Genomic DNA, 7,343 nt, shown 5'->3' with positions numbered 1-7,343 from the left:
GCTCAACACTTTCTTGGTCATCATTCCACTTGATCTTTGACACAATCCTCCCACTTGAAAAAAGATTTTTATGTGTTCACTTTTGAGTATACTGTAGTCCAAGAGGGGATGCAAGTTCTTTTCAAGGTCATGCATCAAGGTAAGAGACGTAGGCAAGATTCACCCTTGTGGATAAAAGAGATCTGCTATATAACAAAATAATATTGTTCACAATGCAGCCTTCCTATTTCAGTCTCTCTCATGTGAAGTTAGGGCCATGCGGCTTGTTCTGGGCAATGGGCTGTGAGCAGAATTGGCAAGTGTTATTCTTAGTACAAGGTAAATAGGAAAGGATGTGAGTCTTTTATGCTTCCTTATCTCTTTTCCTCATTTGCACGGCAGGACGTAAAGAGCACCAAGATTTTGAGGTCACTAGAGGGAAGCAGCCAAGATCCAGCCTGGATCTTTGAGTTGATGTGGATTAGAGTTACAAACGTCAAATCCTCATAGGACTTCAACACGAGTATGAAATTACATTTGATGGGTTAAGTCACTGAAACTTTGAAAGTATGCCTTACTGCAGCACACACATCCTATTCTATTTCAGCTGCTATAAAATTGTCAATGGCTAACTGGCTTACCCACTACCTAAAAAGAGGGTCGGTTTAACTTTTAAGTACCTAGTAGACCATTTCCGCATATAATACCTTTCTGGTTCTGCTTTAAAGTCCTCAGATACAAAATGCTGGTGCTTTTTAAAGCTCCTTCATTCCTTTGGTTTACGTAGGTGAATAGTTGCTTTATTTATTATACAGTTGGTGGTGGTTATGGAGAACTTTTCTTCACTATGCTTGAGATTTATAGAGCTGGGCTGTCCTTTTATTAGGTAATATATTCAGTTTGGCATTCTTAGGTGCCTAGAGAATTTGGCATAGATATACTTTTATCATAAAAAATCCTCATAATTATTATTAGCATACACTGCTGTTTATCAAGCCTCAGTGCAAAAAAAAAAATCACACGTAGTTTTGAGAAGCTAAGTATTTTGGTCTTTGAGTAGAACAAAGAATGGCATAAATATTTCTGAGTCTTGGTGAACGTACTGATCAAGAAATGCACGAGCTACTAAAATTACAAACACGGCATTGCTGCCGGCATCCTTTAAGGTTTCCCCACTGTACAATGGATTTAACACACCTGAAGTTCCTCCATTGTACCTCCAGGGCACAGCTACAATTTATATGAATTTTGAAACCATCAAATCCCTGCCAACTATTCCTGGGAAGAGAAAAGCTCAGTCTCTCACCCCTAACATTGGTAAGCCTGAAGAAACATTGACAATACCTAACTGACACTGCTTGAATGACAGACAAGAAAAAGAGAGGCCGAGAAATAGGAAATGGTTTTCAAAAGGTCACAAAGCAGTTCAGGCCCAGCCAAAGACGTTTCTGTGTTTATTGTATGTCTTCTTCCAGACCTCAGAATAAGGAACTCCTGGGCCACACCATGTGTCCTTCAACATGAGTCCTGTGGCCATAGTCATCTTGCTCTGCATCTACAACTTAATAAAACTATAGACCACTAGGCTGGGTGTCATCTCAAGGAATTAACTACTACTACCATCTGTTGAATATCCACTAAGTGCCAGAAACTAAGCTACAGTCCTTTAATTCTCACAAAAATCCCATGAGGTAGGAATCATCATCTTAAGGAGGTTCAGAAAAGTTAAGGGATTTATCACTATACCTAATAAGTGACAAGTCAGGTCCATCCCATTTAGTGCTTCTATGTAACAGTGTTCTCAGGAACAAAGCAAAGAATCCTTATCTTCATTTTACACAAAGGTAGATGTGGCAAAGGAATATTCAACAAATTATTTAAAATATCACATTAAATCAGTGATGGAGCTGGAACCAACTATAACCAAAGTCCCAAGGATCAGAGATTGTTTTTCTCCTACCTAAACCTTCGTTTTCTGTATTCAAGTTAATGTCATATGAAGTTAAGAATGGAATGAATATAGACTGAAAAACTTTTTTTTTTCTCTTTTCAAATCTTTGTTTTCCCTAGAAAGCTAAGTGTCTATGTAGCATGTGCATTTTGTGCCTTAAAATGTATCTGAAAGTGTAGTTTCAGTTTTTGGAAGGAAAGAGAATAGGTAATTTGACACATAACAGCACTCAGCTGTTGTCATGTTGTCATCGTGGAAAGAGGACTATAGCCAAGAGCCAGGCAAGATCCAGACACAAGGACAGATTTAGGAAGATGCTCTGCATCCTCATGCCTCATGACAAACCTCATGAGCAGGCAAGATCCAGACACAAGGACAGATTTAGGAAGATGCTCTGCATCCTCATGCCTCATGACAAACCTCATGAGCATCTATGAGCATCTCCAGTTCACACAAAAACTTTCCATTTGAAAATTTATTTCAGAGCTTCATTTCTTCAGGAATGAGGGTGGCTGCCAAAGGCATGGAATTTAGACAATTAAGGGCCTTAGAAATCAGTGAGCCTGCTACCTCATTTTGCAGATGAGAAAGCTGTGGTCCAGAGAGGGGTCGTGGCTCGTCAAAGGCCATGCAGCTAGATTTGTCCCAAAGTCTAAACCAAAAGGAAGGTTATTATGAATCTCACATCATAGCCAGTCAAATGCCTGGAAACCTGGATATATAATCTGTAAACAAAGTCATGATGACCTGGAGGTAAAGAAAGCTGAGAAGCAGAAAAAAGGAAGTGTTTGTGATGGTGACTCTAAGCCAAAGGCAAAGGAGGGAAAAGAAATTGCTCTATGTGCAGTTAGCGTTTATTATTCCCTCCACCATAGAAAAGCATAATCCTGGAGCTAAGGGCAGTGAGGGGGGAAAATGATTACATTGACCATGTCTTAAAGGGACTCATATTCTATTATGTGAGAGTAGACCTTAGTCACAAAGATTGGAAGAGATGCATTTTGAAAGAGCAGTGCAGATAAATTTGTTTTGACAGTCAGAGAAGGAACAGATTTCAGAGATGATCAATCATCTTCAGCTTACTTAACTTGAAGGAAATTTGCTCTTAATTTGGAGAATCTCACATTGTTAGAGCTCATACAATGCCTCCAGCTTAAGAATCCTTATGAAAATGTATAGAAAGGCTGGTTAAAATTAAAAAGAAGTAAAGGTGTTATGCCTTCTCTCCTCCACCTCCCTCCAGCCACATCTACTCAGACTGCCCTCGCATGCTCTCTTTCCTTTTAAGCCTGCCTTGTGTGTTCACCATGACTTAATTTCTCATTTATTGATGTTTACTGTCTGCTGACCACTGAGGATACCACTAGATGTACATTCCATCAACTACCAGCCTACATGATAAACACATCATACAATTAACTTTTTTTTTAGGTGGGAAATACAGTGCAGAGACATTAAGATTCTTTGCCAAAAAAGTCACACAGCTAGAAAGCACTGGAGCCTGGATTCTAATCCTGAAACCAAAGCTCTAACCGTAATGGAAAAAAATTAACTGGGCTATAATAAAATTAAAAATGTATATTCATAAAAGACATCATTAAATCTATGTATAGATCTATCCAAACAATAAATATAGATATATCTAAAATAATCATCTATCATCTCTACATCTGTTTACCTGGATGAGGTAGAGAAAGAGAGAGAGAAAGAATTTGTGTCTTAATTTATATTTTTTCCTCCCCATACTGGATACTGGTGATATAAGGACACTATTCTCACAAAGTTCTGCCATATTAGGCAAGTCAATTACCCTTCCTTGGGCTTCAGGAAAAGCAAAAGCTGATTAAACTGAAGAGGCATGTAATGAATGAAATGAAGTATGCAGATGTCAGCTTCAGAACTTTCTGGTTGCAAATTCCAGGTTCAGTATATCACTAGTTTGTAGACTAGCTATATCATCTTTCTGTAACTTAGTTTTATCATCTGTAAAATACTTACCTGATTGTGCAGACATTAAAGGAGATTATGTATTTTAAATGCTCAATACAGTGCCTAGCACCAGACAGTCAAAATAGACAATGGTGAGGTTTTCGATGCTTTGCAAACATGAAAATTTCCAGTTATAGAGAATAAGAATATTATTAGGGCTTCCCTGGTGGCGCAGTGGTTGGGAGTCCGCCTGCCAATGCAGGGGATACGGGTTCGTGCCCCGGTCCGGGAAGATCCCACATGCCGTGGAGCGGCTGTGCCCGTGAGCCATGGCCGCTGAGCAAAAAAAAAAAAAAAAAAAAAAAAAAAGAATATTATTAGCTTCCACTTGGCTGTGAATTTTAAGAAAGAAGAGAGCGTCTAAGAGTTTTACAGAAGTAAAAGCCTCAACTACTACCAGTGAAAGAAGAAAACGGGATTTAAAATGTATCAGGAATAATATCCAGTTGCATATGTGCTGGCTGTGCAAATAAACACACATAGGTGAATGAGAAAAAGAAACATAAAAAGCAACTGGTTTAAATTTTGTCTTTGATTCTGACAAGCTTGGAAACCTGAAACTAACTTCTTCTTAGAGTGGCTCTCCCTTTCAATGTTGCTTCTTCAGAGAAGGCTTCCTGAACTCCTTAAATAGATTGCAGGCAGACCTCAGACATATTGTGGGTACAGTTCCAGACCACTGCAATTAAAGCAGATATCACAGTAAAGCAAGTCACAAGAATTTTTTTGGTTTCCCGTTGAATATAAAAGTTATATTTACACTGTACACTATATTGTATATTATAAGTATGCAATAGTATTATGTCTAAAAAAGGCAATGTACATATCTTAATTAAAAATACTTCATTGCTAAAAAATGCTAACCATCATTTTGAGCTTTTGCTAGTGGAGGTTTAGAATATAGCAAGAATCACCAAAATGTGATACAGAGACACAAAGTTTGCAAATGCTGTTGAAAAAATGGTGCTGGTAGACTTGCTTGACGCAGGGTTGCCACAAACCTTCAATTTGTAAAAAATGCAGTATCTGAGAAGTACAATAAAGTGAGGTATGCCTGCAGTCCTCTTGTTATATGGATTTCTAAAACCCCATACTTCTCCTTCATATCATTGGTTTTTTAAGACTCCATGCTTCTCTCTCAGATCATCTGTCATCTTGGTTATCATGTGATCATTTCTATTGGCCTCATTACTTCCTGTCTCCACAGCTAAAAGATAAATCCTATGGAAGCAGGAACACATCACTCTTGTTTCCCACCTGCCCTCACTTTGCCTGTGGCAGGACCTGGCACAAGTAACAGATAAAATAATAGGAGAATAAACATGAGTGTACAAGTGAAGGAAGTGAAAGGGGAGAGGAGACAGAAATGTGGTAGAAAGAAGTGATGCTGGGATTTGATGCACATCTTCTATAACCAAGTTCAGAGCTTTTCCCTTTATTGCACCAGACTCCTTCCTTCCCTCCTCTTTCCTTCCATCTTTTTCACTTTGTTTAGAATATAATTTTAAAGTATAATTATAAATAATTATAAAATATAATTTAAAAATATAATTCAGATCATTATGTGGTTGGATGTTGGACTTGCTTTTCAGAAGGTCTAGGGGAAGCTTTTCTTATCTGTGGACTTGACACTTTCACCAACACTATTAAACATGGGCAGTGGAGACGCTGACCTTGGGCACTGCAATCATCAGCTCACTTTTAGTGGAGCCCAAATTAGGCACAACTGGGGAATGAAGGTGATCAGTTTGCCAACAGCTGATGTCAGCCAGCTTGATGAGATTAGCACATCTACAACACTGGATCATGTGTGGGTACAGGTGCCTTTAACCAACAGCACTCTTTGCATCTAAATCTGCTTCAGTCATGCGTCATCTTGACCCTCTCCTAGGTTCAGGTGCCAGTCTTTTAATTTTTGGTTTCTGGACCAAGCACTCTTTACAGACTATTGAAAATAAAATTACCTTCATCAGTGAGTCTTGCTCAAGGGACATCCTTTTATACCAGCATTTTCTCTGGGTCTTGTTATTGACATGGACCAGTCTGGATGGTAGACACCATCCTGGTTCAGCCATTATCGTTGTTATCAGGGGCCCAGATTCTTCTGGAGGCTTATATTATTACCTGGGACATGGTTAGAAGGAACCTCAGAGACAAAAGTCATCATCCTTCCTCTCTACTTTTTTTTTTTTAAGAAAAACACATGACTTTATTATTCCCAGCACAAAGGGCAGGTCTTTGCAAAATGAGGAGGCAAGTTCTGATGGCAGGGAGGAGGCCCCTACTTGCCGGCAATGAGCAGGCTCCACAGGACCACAGTGGCTGAGTCCCCGTGCAGGAACATTTTTGAGCTGTAGTGGTCCTTGTTGACTGGCTTGGACTTCTTCTTGCCCTTGCCGCTCTTGGGTCCACATCTTCACGTTCTCCAGCACCATGTTGCAGTGCTTGTCGAAGGCTTTCACACGGCCCAGGAGCTTTTTGTTGTTGCGGCAGTTGATGAGCACTTGGGTGTTGTTCTTGACCGACTGGGTGAGCACGGAAAGTGGCCCTGTGTTAAACTCCTCCTCCTCCCACTTCTGCAGCTCCTGTGGTGTCACATCTCACTCTGGGGCTTGTCAAGGAGGCTCATGGTGGTGGTGGTGGTGGCCACACTCGCAAGTCACTACCGTCTCCTCTGTGTTGCTTTGGCCTTCCACAGAGAGCCCTCCCCACTTTTTAATAAACGATTGAACTAAGGCCCAGAGAGCAGAAATAATTTGACTAAGGCTTCACATTATGATACATTGTGACAGTTAGATTTAGATCCAGGTATCCTTGACCTGAGTGCTAAGTACAACTCTGGGGAGATACCAACATTTTTTCTTTCTTTTTTCCTTCCGTCCTTTCTCTCTCTCTCTGTTGCTTTTATTTTTGTTTTGTTTCGTTTTAATACATTGTAGGTACTGGGACAAACCCAAGTAGCAAGGCAGTTTCCATGAAATATCCAGGCCCTCATTATGCATTCCACTGAGTCTCCTCCTACCTCTCACTCTTCCATTAAGTCAACAAGAAAGAGAAGAGGCTGCTTCTTCCCTCTTCCTATTTTTACCACCAGATTTAAGCTCGGATTCTGTAAAATACCCACCCCACCATACCCCCACCACATAAACACATATGTCTTGATTTAGACTAAGTCTTGATATCAACTGAATAGCCCACTAAATACATGCACACACAGGATGGAGCCTGTTTAAATCTTATTACCATTCATTTTAATGTAAATTTAGTGATCACTAAAGGGCTGTCGCAAAGGCAATGACTCTGCTCCCCTGGTGCAACTCCCCTCCCCAAACATCTTGGAAAAATAAACAGAAAGAAACAAGATCCACATTTTTCATGTCTGTTAACTTTGCAACATGTGCTAACCAAGTAGGTTACTGTAATA

General features: G+C 39.8%; 1 pseudogene; it reads right to left on the bottom strand.

The window, feature by feature from the left end:
• Positions 1-6,125: 6,125 nt before the first annotated feature.
• Positions 6,126-6,548, bottom strand: LOC101278594 (small nuclear ribonucleoprotein Sm D2-like; annotated as a pseudogene).
• Between the last annotated feature and the right edge of the window lie 795 nt (positions 6,549-7,343).

Source organism: Orcinus orca, chromosome 20 (assembly GCF_937001465.1).
Source record: "Orcinus orca chromosome 20, mOrcOrc1.1, whole genome shotgun sequence".
Taxonomy (NCBI): domain Eukaryota; kingdom Metazoa; phylum Chordata; class Mammalia; order Artiodactyla; family Delphinidae; genus Orcinus; species Orcinus orca.
This window is presented reverse-complemented; position numbering and strand designations above follow the sequence as displayed.